At 42.1% G+C, this 17,866-nt stretch overlaps 1 protein-coding gene across 5 annotated transcripts in view; it reads right to left on the bottom strand.

The window, feature by feature from the left end:
* The window catches only part of ltbp1 (latent transforming growth factor beta binding protein 1), a 349,362-nt gene that overhangs the window by 300,069 nt on the left and 31,427 nt on the right, over window positions 1-17,866 (bottom strand). The window lies entirely within an intron of this gene.

Genomic DNA, 17,866 nt, shown 5'->3' on the forward strand with positions numbered 1-17,866 from the left:
AGCCTCCACCACAATGCAGCACCTCACATTTATCTGAATTAAATTCCATCTGCCACTTCTCAGTCCATTGGCCCATCTGATCAAGATCCCATTGTAATCTGAGATAACCTTCTTCACTGTCCACTACACCTCCAATTTTGGTATCATCTGCAAACTTACTAACTATATCCCCTACCTTCACATCCAAATCATTTATATAAATGATGACCAATAGTGGACCCAGCACCGATCCCTGTGGTCACAAGCCTCCAGTCTGAAAAACAACCCTCCACCACCACCCTCTGTCTTCTACCTTTGAGCCAGTTCTGGATCCACATGGCTAGTTCTCCCTGTATTCCATGAGATCCAACCTTGCTAACCAGTCTCCCATGGGGAACCTTGTCGAACGCCTTACTGAAGTCTACATAGATCATGTCCACCGCTCTGCCCTCATCAATACGCTTTGTTGATTGAGAAGAGAGTCAAGGGCATAGAGAGGTAGATAGAAAGTAGAGGAGAAGTCACAAGCAGACTAGCCATGGTCTTATCAAATGCCACAGCAGGTTTGAGGAGCCAATTAACCTCCTGCTGCTTCTAAAGGATGGGCTATCAAACCCAAACCCCTGAAGGATGAGCTTCTCAAACTAAAACCATTAAAGAGCAGGAAGCCCGGCTGATATTTCACAACTGTAGTGATCCCAAATGCTGCCTCAACAGAAACAACAACTGTAATATATAGCAACCCAAAGGTAAGAATGTCCGAAAGTACTTCATTAAATCATAATAAGGAAAACTTGACACCAAATTTCATCAGGCAATATTAGGACAGGTGGCCCAAAGCTTGATCAAAAATATTGATTTTTGAGGGCTTTGATTTTGGAGGGCTGTTTTAAAGGAGGGGGCACAGTGATGAACTGAGTGGGAATTCCAGAACTTGGGTCTCAGTGACTGAAGGCCCGGCCACCAATGACACAGCAAAGAACATCCAGATACTTTAAAGGCCAGGGTTGGATGAGCGCAGATATCTTGGAAGGCTGTTGGGCTGGAAGAGGTTATGGAGAAGGGGGAAAAGTAAGCTATGGAAGTTATAGATGTCAGGTATCATAGAACCCCAACCGTGAGGAAGCAGGCCCATCGAGTCCACACCGACCCTCTGAAGAGCAGCTCACCCAGACTCACCCACCCCACCCCTTAACCCTGCATTTCCCGTGGTCAATTCACCAAACTGGCAAATCTTTGGACTGTAGGAGGAAACCAGAGCACCTAGAGGTAACCCACATAGACATGGTGAAAATGTACAAACTTCACACAGACAGTCGCCCGAGGGTGGGATCAATTCCCGATCCCTGGTGCTGTGAGGCAGCAGGGTTAACCACTGAATCTCCTTATTGGAGAGCTGGAACCTGACTTAACTGTACAATTCTGTGCTAAACTAATCAGAGGCTTTGCTCTTTAAATAGAAAAATAGCATCAATCAACAGATAAGGATTTCAGGAAATCAAAATTCCACTTCATTATATTTTCTCTAAAAATTCTCAACCCTTAGAAATTCTGTAAGTGCTGGCCAGTGAAGCAGTGTCACTGTGGGCCACAGTTAGTGCTTCCAAAAGACCTGAGCTTAGTTTTAACCTTCCAGATCTCCCAACCCAGAATCGTGACCACACACATAAATAGGGCTGTAGCAAGGAAAACAGTTCAAATGCCTGTTGCTATTTGCTTCACCACTTCTATTGGAATGTTGTTAAATAAATAGTTACAGAGCTCAGGATTTCTAACTCTGGAAAGCTACTCTTAAAATAGTTTACATGCATTGGCTTGGTGAGCTTATTCCATTTATATTAACAATCTTAGCAGCTCATACAAATTTGTTAGATTAATAATGAAAGCAAAATATTGTGGGAGCTGAAAATCAGAAACAACATCAGAAGGTGCTGGGAGGATCCGGCTACACCTGTGGAGAGAGAAAAACAATAATAACATCTCTTGAAAATGTTTCTTCAGAACACTCTGTGACTGATTGAGGGACCTGACGTTAGGAAGACGCTGACAGCCACCCTGCCTGTCCTTACCCGTGGATATCTCCTGTAACCCCTACCCTATCCCATGCTCACATACCTGTGGCCTAGCTCTCTCACCGATCCTGGGCCTCTGTTGGATGCACCGCTTACTTGCAGCCAACGTTCCTCCGGTGGTGCTACCTGCAATGAAGGGTCACCGTTCTCTGATGGTCAACAGCTCCTAGTGACTCCAGGGTCCTTGAAGACCCATAGCGGGCCACATTTGGCACATAACATCTTGGACCTTCTGCAAAGGAGGTGATGCCGAATTCTCAGACAGCCCTGTCACATTTTGATGAAATAGGTATTTAAAATGGGAGATTAGCAAATACCAGCAGAAATTATGTAATTAATTTTCGAATGTTGCTATCAGAAGGGTCATCCTCTGCCAAAGCCGTTATGGCTGATATACACAGGGGGAAATGCACAAGAGACCTTTGGGTTGGTGCGCCTTTGTGTTTCTCCTTCTCTCTGGGACAATATCTAATCCCAGCAGCTCAGCCAAACTCAGGAATTGGTCAGAGTTGTCAGCTTTCAGGTGAATTAACAACAACCAGCCTGAACTCTGATGTTATGCATAATAAATGGGATCATTTTTCTTGCAAATAATTCCAGCCACACAACACTGTGCAACCATCTTATATTTATGTTCCTTATTAAATAAGTCAAAAAATGGTAATGTTACTGGACAAGTAACCCTGAAACTTAGACTAATTCTCTGAAGCGCTCCAATCCATGACAGCAGCTAGAAGCTTTTAAGTTCAGTTTATTAATCAAGCTGGATTATAAAGAGTCAACCCTCATAAAACAACTGCACCGAAGCCAGTATCCTGTCACCAAGTCACCCTTTATTTACATGTGCACAGTACATAGGCTCTGATCAACCAGCTCACAGCCAGTCCCTAGACTGAGGGGATCTTCTGAATCCCCTGTATATATCCGTCAGCCAGGGCTCCCTGAATGGCCCAAGTTAATACCCTCATTTCAGGATCTCATAGTCAATGGGATCCACTTGGTCCTGGTTCCAAGCACTATACCTCATTCAGAAACATTATGAAACAGCAGAATTGTTATAAAGTCCCATCTGGTTCGCTAACATCCTTTGCAAAAGAAATTCTGTTTTCTATACCATGGTTTGACCTGCATGGGACTCCAAACCAACAACAAATAGTCCAGGAAGTTACCGTTGAATCAAAACGTGTCAGAGAAGCAGGATGATGCAGAGTATGGTCAGTGAAGAAGGCAATTCAGTCTCACCTACTTGAGGTGGGGCAATAAATGCTTACCTCACCCATGATGGTCAAATCCCAAGAACAATTTTACTTTTAAAACCCACGTGACCATCATTGGTAGGCTAATGATATGCAAGGTCAGTAGTCAACAGTCAACTTGGCATTGCATGCCACAGATTGACAAAAGACTGGTGAAATGGTGAAAGGAAGGTTTGTAAATGATGCTGAACATAGAGGCACTGTCAGTAAACAATAAAAGCTGATTAAGCAAGTTAATCAAACACGGTTTGCTTTCTCAGACATCCCATGTGGTAGCTTTCCTGAATGCAAGGAATGGTGGGGTGAAGTGCTTAAAATGGCCGATAATTGCCCATGAGAGGGCCTCAATTGGTTTCCATACTAGGAGGTGATCTGCGAGGTTTCCCAATCCAGACTTAATCAGGTGCAAGTTGGGGTGGGATCCCAAAGGCCCTCCCTCCTCTTAACCCACCACCATTGGGTGGAAGTCAGAAAATTCCACCCTGTGCAAGCTTCTGACCCTCATTCAAGCCTGACAGGGGGCCCAAAATACTCACAGTGATAACACTGCCTCATGATTCAACGTCAATGAGGAAAATGAATTCAAGAGTTTGAATTACAATTCTTCCATATTCATACTTCATTATAGCATTAAATCTAAATGCATTTCCTGGCAACTTAGCATCATCAATTACTCTGGCCACTGTAATATTTGTTAACTGCAATTCCACCCTCCTACCAGTGGAGACAGTGCAGCCACACCTCTGGCAGAGTCTAACCAAAGGGTGACGAGTTTACATAGGCAATCTCCATTTGAAATGTGGACATAGGAATTTATAGTGGAATTATAAAAATGAAGACACGTCCTGTGTATACCACAGGAACTCAGCCAATGTTGATCTGTGGCTGCTGTGCTAAATTATTAACAAACAACAAACAACCACATTAACTGTTTCGTCAAAAGAAACTGCAATTACAATAATTTGCAGAATATTTGGATTTCCACAGAAACAAAAAAAGCAAAGTAGCACTTTTACAGTCTGACTGAGCATCCTTAGAAGAATTCCAAAGAGAAAAAAAAATAAGGACGCCAGCCAAGACAAACATCTGGGTTTTTTTTATTTCTTCAATAAGTTTGGAAGGAACTGCAGGTGCAAAACATGCAAAAGGTTTAAAAATGAATATGTGTCAAATGGTTCAGACAAGTTGAAACTTTGAAAAAAAATCTCAATGTCACACACTCTCTCCCTCTCTACTTCCATCAAGAGAAGTTGTAGAAATTGTTTTTGTAATCTTCCACTTCCCATTTTAGGAATAGTACTGTGTGTCTATATGACTAGTCCATGTTATCTCAGATGATGGATAACCTCTCTAATTAATGAGTAGTTAAAACACCTTACAATAATCCAAAGTATGTTTTGTATTCAAGATAAAGATAATAATTACAATGAAGAAAGAATGACATATATTAAATTTGTTAAGTATGTTTTGTATTCTTTCTTCACCTGGCAGCATTTCTATCATAGTTCTAGATGGCACATTGATAAGCTTTCCAACAACAACTTATGTTTATAGAGCACAATTTAATGGAATAAAAGACCCAAGGGTGTTTTACAGGAGCATTTTAAAACAAAATATAACCTTCAGGGACTTGAGATATTAGGGCAAATGATTGAAAGCTTGGTCAAGAATTAGGAGTGTCTTCAGCAAGGCAACATAGGTAGAGAGAAGGAAGCATGGAGCCCACATAACTGGAGGTAACGGTGTAGAGATTAGAATTGGGAACACACAAGAGGGCCGAAGATGGTGAGGCAGCAGGAGATTACAGAGGCTGGAAAGGACAATATCATAGAAGGATCCCGAAAACTTGGATGAGAATTTGAAAGTCAAGTTGCTGCTTGACTGACAGCAAATGTAGATCAATGATAATAGGGGTGAGACTTACTGTAGGTTAAGGCACAGGCAGCAGAGAATTGGATGACCTCAAGTTTACAAAAAGTAGAATGTGGGAGATATTATTGGAATGGCTGTAAATTGTGGGAGGGAAATGATCAACAATGCCTGGGTGTCCTCGTGTATAAGTTACTGAAAGTAAATTTGCAGGTGCAGCAGGCAGTAAAGGAAGTAAATGGGATGTTGGCTTTCATGGCAAGAGGGTTCAAGTACAGGAACAAGGATGTCTTGCTGCAATCATACAGGGCCTTGGTGAGGCCACAGATGGAACACTGTGTGTAATTTTGGTCTCCTTATCCAATGAAGGATGTTCTTGCTTTGGAGGGAGGGCAGTGAATGTTTTCCAAATGGATCCTTTGGATTGCTGGACTGATATATAAGGAGGCATTAACCTGGTTAGGTTTGTACTCACTGGTTTTAGAAGAATGAGGAGGAATCACATGAAAATTCTAACAGGGCTAGGAAGGGTAGGTGCACGACGAATGTTCCCGATGGTGGGGGAGTCCAGAACCAGGGGTCAGCGTTTAAGTCTAAGGGATAAATCTTTTTAGGATTAAGATGAGGAAAAATGTCTTCACCCAGAGAGTGGTAAGCCTGGGTAATTCACTGCCACAGGAAGTGGTTGAGATCAGAATAGTGTGTGTTTTTGAGAAGGAGTTAGATATGGCTCTTGTGGCTAAAAGGATCAAGGGGAATCGGGGAGGAGGGCGGGATTAGGGTATTGAGCTCAGTGATCAACCATGATCATATTGAATGGTCGAGCAGGTTTGAGGGGTTGAATAGCTACTCCAGTTCCTATTTTCTATGACCAGCTAGGAATGCATCAGAATAGTCAAGTCAAGAGATACTAGCAAGTAGGAAAAAGAGTTTCAGCAGTGGATGATCTGGGAGAGCAACAAAGTTTGGAGATAGAACTGAGTGGTACAGTGATGCAAGGCTGGAAGCTCAGCTCAGGATCAAAAATGTGATGTCAGAGTTGCGAAGAGTCAGTCTTCATCTCAGAATGTCATCAGGGAGAGGAGAGAGTTAGTCATTCCACAATGGCCTCAGTCGTCTGAAGAGTTAATTGGAAGAAATTGCTGTTCATCCACTGCTTGATGTCAGATAAGCAGTGGGACAATTTAACAAGAGTGGAAGAGGTGTGAGTGTTAATGATATGGTCAAGAAGGAGGTCAAAAACAAACACTGTGACTCTACATGATGTCACCAAGTCGATGTCGCTGAGGAATAGAAGGAGGTCATGGGCAGATCTTTGGGTGACACAGGAGGTAAATGAGTTGGCAACCTTCTAAACACAAATGGCTAGACAAAAAATAGAGTGCAGCCTATCTACTTTGCCGCTGACTATTCTGGTAGTTCCAGGTTATGACAGCAGTGAACAACCTTTATCAATTAGTCTTCAGCAGACGCAGCTCAGAGGCCAGGAGAATTCCCAGTGCTGGAAATCTTTGCATCAAAACTACCTGTTCATCCCAAACATGTGGCACGTACGACATCAAGCCTGTGTTCCTCACATACCTTATCCAAAATAAACTCCTGAATGGGGACATTGTGGCATATTAGTAATGTGAGTGGGCTATTAATACTTTAAGGACATAGCAGCTGGTACATTTAAAGCTACAATGATTAAATCTGGAATGTAAAAGGCTTGAGTTCTGAAGAAGTGTCATTCCAGATTCAAAATGTTAACTCTGTTTCTCTCTCTCCAGGTGCTGCCAGTCCGACTGAGTTCCTTCAGCATTCTCTGCATTTGTTTCAGATTTCCAGCAACTGCAGTATTTTGCTTTCATTTGAATGGAAAAGGCTTGTAATTGGTAATGGTAACTATGACAACTGCCATTGACAATTGCTAGCGTCTTTTAGGGATGGAAATCGGTAAACCTTATCAGGTCTGGCTGACATTGTGACTCCACGCCCTGAGCAATAAGAATGGCCAAGCAAGCACTTAGATAATGAGGTATCAGTAATAAATGCTGATCCCATTAGTGATACACACAGCCCACAAAAGAATAAGGATATCTCATTTCCTAATATTGCCTGTGGTCACTATCTCCCAAAGGAGTTCATTTCGTGGACCATCCACTCATCAGAGAAATATAACCTCAATTATTTTTTGATGTTATCCTGCAAGTAGTCCCCCACCCCATCTCATCATGCCCCTTAGTCTTCTATTTCAGTTTCAATCTTCTGGGTCTAGATAAAGAGATTGTCATGATCCTAATACAAGAATCCTAAATCAAACAGCAATCACATCACCTCTGAATCTTCCCTTCTCAAAAGAGAATTTGCCAATTCATATAATTGTTCAAAATAATACAGTTTTTCCTTCCTCTCAACCATTCTGGTTGCTTTCTTCAAAGTTATTTCAAGGTAAAGTATCCCAGAAGTACGGCAGCAATCTCTACTGCACGCAGTATTCTAACTGGAAGGGCGCCAAAGATTAATAAAAGTTGCCCCACTGCTACGATTCCACCTTGACCTTTAAATACATCCCGATATACTCTCGACCACCAAGCATTGTTGAGATAGCTTCCATTTATTGTTAGTCAAGACTCTCAGAATTCTTGCATTTTCTATGCCAATCACACTGAGGCTGCAGACGATATTGCAGGGGAGATGTGGAGTCCCACTCCTGGAGCTCAAACTCTTTGCTGATGTATCCAGAGGAGCACAGGAGGACTGCTGGACTGTCAGATGTTGCATTAAACTGAGGCACCATTTCCCTCTCAGGTGGACAGGAAATATCCCTCCTATATTATTTGAAGTAGCAGAGATGAGTTCGTCTCAGCGTCCAGCTCAATGTTTATCCTTCAACCTGAGTCCTTACAACAAATTACCTGGGTTATTATGACATTGCTTCCTACAGAATGTATAATGCACTAACATGCACTAATATACCAACAGTGCCTACATTACAATATGTGCTTCAGTGACTGAGAGGCACTTAGGGATGTGCTAAAGTAATGAAAGAAGCTATATAAATGCGGACTTAAAGCCTTAGCAGATTTTTAACATTAAGGGCATGAAGGGTATGGGAGAAAGGCAGGCAAGCTGAGTTAAGGTCTATCAGATCAGAAATGATCTCATTGAATGGCACAGCAGAATAGATGGGCTGAATGGCCTACTTCTGACCCTATGTCTTAGTTAGATAGACAACTTACAGTGTGGAAACAGGGCCTTTGGCCCAACAAGTCCACACCGACCCTCCGAAGAGCGACCCACCCAGACCCATTCTCCTACATTTACCCCTTCACCTAACACTATGGGCAATTTAGCATGGCCAATTCACCTAACCTGCACATCTTTGGACTGTGGGAGGAAACCGGAGCACCCGGAGAGAACCCATGCAGACATGAGGAGAATGTACAAACTCCACACAGACAGTTGCCCAGGGCGGGAATTGAACCCAGGTTCCTGGCGTTGTGAGGCAGCAGTGCTAACCACTGAGCCACCGTGCCACCCTTTCTCTAAAACACTTGGCAAAGCAAATTCCGCTTTTGTCAGTGGAATCCCAGGAATGCCAGAGTCTTAGATTAAAAAAATGAACACCTTCTCATTCATTTCAACTGAAGCAAAGACACCAAATACATGCTTTGTCTCGATTAGGGTTTCAATTAACACATGTTGCTAGCTAAAGGGATCACGGACAGCTGGAACAAACTCTCTCCGTGGACTGGGTCTCTTTTAGGTCTGGATTGTTAAAATGCATGGATACTGTAACTAGTTTCTTTTCGCTCTGCTGTTAGTATTATGACACACCCATTAAGATGGCATTGTCCCAGCTACTGTACATCATGTAGATTGCAAATGGAATTGGAAAGATTTTGGCAACCTTTCAGGGGACTGAGTTTCATGCTTTGCATAGCTACCATAATTGTAGCACTTCCCAGCGAGATTTCCTGCTGCAAGAGCCCTGCCTAGACTGGCTTGCGTCTGCCCCACAATTGAGACATGATGAAGTTTTACTTTCTTTTAAATAAAAAAACCTTAGCACAAGATTTTCCACATCAGTGGAACACTGACACATTTCTCGAGCAGCAGGGAGATGGTCCTATAAAATGTAAAGCTCTCCTGCTTACTCCATAGCAACAGCGGAATTTGGTGACATACGCCATGTTTGCAGATTATTGCAGCAGAAGAAACAGGAAATGTAACGGGTTCTGAGGACACTGAATAAGCTAGATATTTGTTAGGACTTGGCTTGAAAGACCATAATCATTTAAAGAATAGAACGTGTGGAAGAGCATGTGAAAACATAGAAGTAAGAGTAGGCCATTCAGCCCCTTGAGCCGGTTCTGCCATTCAATGAGACCATGTCCTATCTGTGGCTTAAATCTATATGCCTGCTGTTGGCCCATATCCCTTAATACCATTGTTTAACAAAACTGTATTTCCATCTCAAATTCCAGCAACTGCAGTATTTTGCTTTTATTTGAACGTAGAAGATTTGCATCAGTAATGGTAACTATGACAACTACCATTGACAATTGCTAATGTCTTTTAGGGATGGAAATCAGTAAGCTTTATCAGGATTGGCCGGACGTGGGACTCCACACCCTGAGCAATAAGAATGGCCAAGCAAGCACTTAGATAATGAGGTATCGGCAATAAATGCTGGCACCATTAGTGATACCCACAGCCCATAAAAGAATAAAAATATCTCATTTCCTTACATTGCCTGTCACCACTGTCTCCAAAAGAACCTCATTTTGTGGATCATCCATTCATCAGAGAAATATAACCTCTATTGTTTTTTGGGGGCTGAGAAAGGCTAAGATAATAAATGCCTGGAATCCAGATTGAATTGAAACATCAAAAAGAATCTTTACTGCACAAACCTGATCAAAACCAACAAAACCAGTGTGGTTCAGCACTTCACAAACTACATACTTGATGCGATCAAGACAGATTGCACCCAGGCATTAGTGGATAATGAGATGACTAGCGCAGTGACATGATCGCTTTGGCACTACATTTATCAGCTCACTATCATTCATCCCCGTAGGAAACAGTCTGAGAGATTCATCAGGAAGGTTCTTGAGAAAAGTGAGGAAAGGAGTTCACGCGTGGTAATGCAATAGGAGCATTGAGTAACAACTTACAATTTGGTCATATCATAACATATGAAACTAACACTAAAAACAGCACACATACTCAGCAGGTCAGCCAGCATCCATAAAGGAAAAAAAAGAGTTAACACTTCAGGTCTGCAACTTTCATCGACCTGTAACATTAGCTCAATCAGTCAGACTGACTGAGAATATCCAGCAATTGTTTGGGGGTATATTTCCTGTTTCCAGCATCTACAGTATTTCACTTCTGTATTTGAGGTCTTTATGCCAAAAGCCCCACCATACCGCCCTCCCCACCTCACATTATCCATCAGTCTCTCAGGTTGTCTTTTACACGGTCAGTAAGCTGCCATTAAGTATTTCAATAACAGCAATCCTAATGCAGCCTCTGTGTAACAGCTCCCAGTATATACTTCCGATAATTGCTTCCCAGAAAATTGCATCTCACAGGAGCTAGCCACGCCAAGTGCAGCACAATATCCATATTGAAAGAACAGGAAAGAATTTGTCAAGACCAGATACACAGAAAGCAAATCACTTCACTGTTTTCTTTAACGATGCATCAGCAATATTTTCCACTGTGTGTCATCCATGAAACATGTTTTTCTAACCACATGCATCTGTTTCATGGTGGCGAAAGAAAACATTTGAGATTTTCGAAGTCCATGGTGGGATTAAACCACCAGACCTCAAAGGATGTGTTGTACCAATGTTGGAACACTTCCTGGATGTACAAGTAATCAAAACTGAAATCTTCTAAAGCAACAGCGACTTTGAACAATGTCTGTGGTAACTTAAGCAGATACTTAACAGGCGTGCCTGTCGACAGTATAAAATTCTGGACAGCACAGTGAAAGACCTGAATTAAATTCAGGCTCTTTCCTATCCACTCCATCTAAAGATTTGTGTAATAACAGTAAAAGCAGTGATAATTTGATCAATACCAAATAAAAAAGGAATTCTTTGCCAAAGAGCTGCCCAATTTCAGTAACATTGGTCATCAAGGTGAATTGTGGAATGTACAAAAAATGCTGGTATTGCAAATGTCACCACATTGTAACACAGTGATAAGACAAAGTTTGGTTATTTTGGAGCAATTTTCCTGACCTCAGGATATCCCATGGCTTTTCACAGCTCACGGAGGACGACTGAGGTGTAATTGGCACTGTAATGGAAGGAAAAGCAGCACTCAGTTTGCATGCAGCAAGGCCCCACGCACAGTAAGGTGATAAATGGTCAGTTAATCTGCTTTGAGTAAAATGGGCTGAGGATCAAATATAGGACAGGAAACTGGGAGCGTTCTTTGTCCATTCTTCCAATCATGGCGCAGGGTATTGTAATGTCACAGCAAATGAGAGAGCAAATGGAGAGAACCATATTTTATTTGTTTATTTTAATGTCATCCACAAGACAGTAGAGCACTGGCTCAGACCATTGCGAGGAAAACATGTCGGTGCATATTCAGAGGTTGACTCAACCATTGGTGAGGGTGGAGACAGCAATAGGAGCAAATAGAGCACTCACTTTCAATTTCACTTCCCCCACCTCTCCAAAAGCACAAAGACCAATCCCAAAAGCTCAGATCACAAGAGTTGAACTGGGGTGTAACAGTCTGCTAACTGAGAAATAAGAATCCAGACTATCATACAGAAACCGAGGAAGAGAGAGATGGGTGGATAGTGACGACAGGGTTATTGAGTTTCATTAAGTGGGAGTACTGAAAACTTGGACAGTATCCAGACCAGACTCATTCATAAAATAAGAAGGCACTTAGTCTGCTTCAGATCCTATCCCACCTTGGACTGATGGCTCTTCAGAAAGTTGGCAGAAGGCTACACTTGAATACAGTTCTTTTCATAAGTTTGACGTGAATAGTAATTTATGATGCAATTGAGGGTAAGTGCAAGTTGTCTGTAGAAGAGTTGTGCTGGATTGGAATGAGGGCCTGCTTATCAATGGGACAATAATTTGAAGAAGTGGAAGATCTATATAATGCCATGGTCAGACTACATCTGGAGTATTGTGAGCTTTTCTGGACAGCACATCTTTGCAAGGTTATGGTAACCTTGGAAGAAGTACAGCATTGATTCACTAGAACGATAGCTAGACTCAAAGGATAAAAGTACAAGAAGTGATTACACATGCGGATTATATTCCCTGGAAGTGTAGGAATGATTTTACCAAAGTTTCAAAGATACTTTGAAGATGGTGTTTCAAAGATGGTGTAGATCCTGAGAAGCTACTTCTGGTATTTGGGGGGGTCTAGGACCAAAGAATGTAATGTAAATATTAGAGCAGGACCTTTGAGGAATGGAATTCAGAAACACTTCTACAGGCAAAGGGTGGCAGAAATTTAGATCTCTCTTCAAGAAATGGCAAATGCTGTAGGATCATTTATTAATATTAAAATTGTGATCAATAGATGTCAGTCAATGTTATTATAGTGTTGAGTCTCAGGTCAGCCATGAGCTCTCTGAATAATAGAAGAGCATCAAAATAGCCCACTCCTGTTCCCGTGAAGTCTCAGTGGCTGGAGAGTGGGACAGCGAAAAAAAAATCAGACTCCCTGCTTCTGGACACAATCCTGATCAGACTTTCAGGGAATAGGGGGGAAGGTGAAGCGTAGGACCTTGAAAATAGTTATTTTGTATTACCCGCAGTGCCATACATTAGTGAGAGTAGAAGTAGGAAGACAGAGGGATCAATCTCTTGGATGAGACCTGGTGCAGGTGAAAAGAGCTTCACATTCCTACTGGGACCAGCTCGAGGGTAGATGCACCTATTCAAGAGATGCAGTTTGCACCTTAACAGTACCAATGACAAGGTTGACTCATAAGGCTGGAGAGGATTTAAACTAAATTGGCAGGGAAGTGGGCACCAGCATGCAGAGGTAGAAAAGCAAAATAAGGTGCATAAAGCGTAGTCAGAACCAGAAAAGAAAATCAAGTCGGAGAGGATCATGTTGAGAAAGATTACAAGGGATACAAAAACAGGATTGGAATGCAGGTTATGTCATTGCACAATGTATGGCAAATAAGCACAAGTAGCCATACAGGAATACAATGCAGTGACAATGATGAAAATATGAGTTTAAAATAGTGAGGACCAGGCACTTAATATTCAAGGACACAATATTCTCAAAGAAGATAAGGGAGGGAAAAACTGAGCTGGGGAAGCAACGTGGATCAAGGAAAATATTGTAAAGATATTGCAAAGGGAGGATGTCAAAAACAAAATCCATTTGGTTAGAGTTGAGATAATCATGCAACTGAAGCTATTTTATTGGATAGTAAGAGAAAAAGAGAGAAAGAATGAGAAACATAGACAAAGATTGAGGAGATACCTGTAGGGAGATCAGAGATATGTTCAAGAAACACATACTTTAACAAACTAATTGGGACATTGGTAGAGTAAAGGGTAAGGAGGATGAGAATTTTCTGAACCATGCTCAGAAGAACTTCCTTGACTAGTATCTTCTCTAACAAGCTAGAAAGGAGGCATTACAGGATCTGCTTTCAGGGAATGAGGTGGACCATGTGGGACAAGTGGCTTTTGTGGGGAACACTCAGGGAAGAGTGATCATTAAGTTTTAGATTAGCAATGAAGAAGAGCAAGGAAAGTATAAAAGGTTGGTTAACAAAAAATGCGATTGAGTATTGCTGGGAAAAGACACTTTATGGAAGCTTTGCATACTGTATTTATGAGCACACTTGCAAGATACAGTAATGTAAATGGGAGCAATTTTTCAGATGCATGAAATGAGAGAGCTGATTGGTTGGCAATTGGACTCTGATGGGGGAGGCATTGCCATGGAGAATGCATCAGTTAGATGATGACTGACAGTTTACCACCAGACTTTGTTTAAACGTAAACCACACAGTTCGACTTTAATTGGCCAAGGCATTGTCCTCAGGAGTGGACTAGAAAATGGTTGTCACATGCTTTGTTGAGTTGAAGCAGGCACAGTGCGTGTTTATCTATTCTTTCTGTCTGCAAAGAATAGGGCCCTGCTTATTAATATATGTAGGTTCCAGTACACTCAAGTGAGCCAACACTACAAGTTTGACTGACAATCTTAAATTGGTGGTGAGAGTAACTGAGGTTCATGGAATAGAAAGGCTAGTGTCAGCTTGGATTAAAAACAAACTAGTTTATGGTCAGGAAACCGAGAATTCTGGTAAATGGTTATTTTAGACTGGAGACTGGTATTAATTTGTTCGCTTCAATGTTACAATGCTAGGAACACTGTTTATTTTACTCGACAGAAATGGCCCAGATTTTGGAATACGTAGAAAATAGTCAAAATTTGCCAATGAAACAAAACTTGCAAGTGTGGCTGATGGTCAATCAATTACAATAGCACGTAGATAGGCCAGCAGATCAAACGACATGATGCAGTTTAACACAGAGAAGTCAGAGGGATTGCATTTGTACAAAAAGAATAGAGAGAGAGAGAGACAATTAAAAAAAAACTGGATGGCTCCTTTCAAAAGAGTTTGCAAGAAAAGATGGACTTGGAAGTTCATCGACAGAGATCTTTGGTGGTGACAGAGAGATCTATCAGCAAAGAATATATTATCTTGGGCTTTCTAAATTCTGTTGCTGGCGTATACAAACATGGATGTTACGCTAAATCTTTATAAAGTTCTGGTTAGGCTGCAGATTTTGTACTGCATCCAGTCTGGTCACAACATTTTCAAAAGGATGTGTGGATCCTTACAGGCTGCAGAAGAAACTTACTGGAACAGTGCCAGGGATGAGGGAATCTAGGGACACGGTTAGGATAGCAAAGTTGATTTTTTTTCTTCTTGGAGAATAGATATTTCCGGAAAAATTTAATGGAGGTGTAAATGATTGTGATGGGTTTATACAAAGCAAACTAAAGATGCACTGTTCCAAAAGGCTGATAATCCAAGAACTAGGAGACAGTGATTTAACATTTTGAACAAGAGATGCAGCAGGATTGTCAAGAAAGAACGTCAAGTGGTAATGACATGGAACTATGTTGTTAAACTTGAAAGGGTGCAGCAAACATTAATAAGGATGCTGCTGGGGTTGGAGGGTTTGAGTTAAAGGTACAGGCTGAATAGGCTGGAGCTATTTTCCCTGGAATGTTGGACACTGAGGAGTGACCTTATAGAAGTCTATCAAATCAAGAAGGGCATGGAGAGGGTGAATGGCCAAGGTCTTTTCCCCAGCATTGGACAGAGCTGAACTAGAGGGCATATGTTTAAGGTGAGAAGGAAAAGATTAAAAAAGGACCTAAGGGCCAACATTTTCATGAGGGGGGATGGTACGTGTATGGAATGAGCTGCCAGAGGAAGTGGTGGAGGCTGGTACAATTGCAACATTTAAAAGGCATCTGGATGGGTATATGAATAGGAAGGGCTTAGAGGGATATGGCCAAGTGCTGGTAAATGGGACTAGATTAATTTAGGATATCTGGTCAGCATGGATGAGTTGGACCAAAGGTCTGTTTCCATACTGTACAGCTCAATGACTCTGTGTCTGTTTTTGAGAGTGGTAAAATGAATGAATTTGAAAGGAAACTGGATGGAACTTAAGTGAACTAAATCTGCACAGATCGAGTAGGGGAATGGGACTGGTTAGATTGCTCTACAGAGAGCAGGTACAGACATGATGGGTGAATGGCTTCCTCCTGTGCTGTAATTAGAAAACCTGCTGGAAAGTATCTGTTCATGGACTTTGAGTGATGATGGGATTAGACTGAATTGCCTCGGGTAACAAGCCAGTCTGCCAACAGCTGGTGAGCAGCCGCAGTCATTGGTAATGCACCCATATCTGTAAGGGTGGAAAAGATCTTCAATAAATACACATTACAAGTTCAGTTGGGATTGTGGGCACAAGAGGAACACTCTTCCAAAAGTAACAGTAACTGTAATTATTCACTGTATAGTCCACAAAGCAGCCAAACATTAACTATAAAACACTTTCATTACTGCAATACAAAATCACAAACGCTGCTTTCATATTGGCCTTATTTTATTGCAGAAGCCAATGGAAAACTGGCTGTAAAATCTTCCGAAACTTTGTGTCTGCAAGGCTGCAGACTGAGTGCCTCCCACACATAACCAGGTATTATCAGTCATGTGCACTGCAAGGTCTAGTCTTCAGAGGGACAACTTCAAAGAGAAACAGACACCGATAACTGTCTGCCCTGCTACACTAGAACCAGTCTAAGGACTACTCCCTTACCAGTTGCATTTTTCTCACTCTCAGTTCCTGGTCACTGATCAATCGAAGCACCTCCCTGCTGTGTGGTCACACTCCTGTCTCAGACCAGTCTTCACAATAAGCCTCAAGAAATGTTACGGAAGATTTGAGCAGCACAGTGGCTCAGTGTTCGATTCCACCCTCGGGAGACTGTCAGTGTGGAGTTTGCACATTCTCCCTTTAACTGCATGGGTTTCCACCAGGTGCTCTGAATCCCTCCCATGTGCAGGTTAGGGCGGACTGGCCATGCAAAATTGCCGATAGGGTCCAGGGACGTGCAGTCTAGGTGGATTAGCCATGGGAAATTCAGGGTTACAGGGATAGGGTAGGGGCATGGGGCTGTGTCTGAGCCGGATGCCCTTCAGAGGCTCAGTGCAGACTCGATGGCCCAAATGGCCTCTTTCTGCACTGAAGGGATTCTTTGATATAAAACAGTGAGAATCATGTAACAATTTTGTTCACATGACAACTAGCCCCTCCTTCCTCTCTTATTGATCTGTTCATGCTTCTGAAATGAAAGCAATGTCACATTAACAGCTTTTTTTAAAGTCATAGAGTCATAGAGATGTACAGCACAGAAACAGAGCCTTTGGTCCAACCCGTCCATGCTGACCAGATATCCCAACCCAAACTAGTCCCACCTGCCAGTACCTGTCCCATATCCCTCTAAACCCTTCCTATTCATATACCCCTCCAGATATACCCCTCCAGATGCCTTTTAAATGTTGCAATTGTACCAGCTTCCACCACTTCCTCTGGCACCTCATTCCATACACGTATCATCCTCTGTGTGAAAATGTTACCCCTTAGGTCTCTTTTATATCTTTCCCCTCTCACCCTAAACCTATGTCCTCTAGTTCTGGACTCCCCCATCCCAGGGAAAAGATTTTGTCTATTTATCCTATCCATGCCCCTTATGAAACTTGAAAGGGTTCAGAAAAGATGTTGCTATTTGAGCTACAGGGAAATGTTGAATAGGCTAGAGCTGTTTTCCCTGGAGCGTCAGAGGCTGAGGGGTGACCTTATAGAGGCATCTACCCTGTTAGTGTCACTGTGTTTCCTAGCTGCTAACAGTTCTGAGGAAGGGTCACTGAATGCGAAACATTAACTCTGCTTTCTTCCCTCAGATGCTGCCATACCTGCTGAGTTTCTTCAGCAATTTCTGTTTTATGTTTCATATCTCCAGTATTGCAATTCTTTGTTTTATTCCCCTGTAGGGTCCCCTAACAACCTTATATGTTTCAGTATGGTTGCCTCGCATTCATCTCCATTCCAATGAACAAATGCCCAACCCACTAACCTCACTCAGAAGAAAAACTCT

The sequence above is a fragment of the Chiloscyllium punctatum genome, chromosome 11 (genome assembly GCF_047496795.1).
Source record: "Chiloscyllium punctatum isolate Juve2018m chromosome 11, sChiPun1.3, whole genome shotgun sequence".
Classification (NCBI taxonomy): domain Eukaryota; kingdom Metazoa; phylum Chordata; class Chondrichthyes; order Orectolobiformes; family Hemiscylliidae; genus Chiloscyllium; species Chiloscyllium punctatum.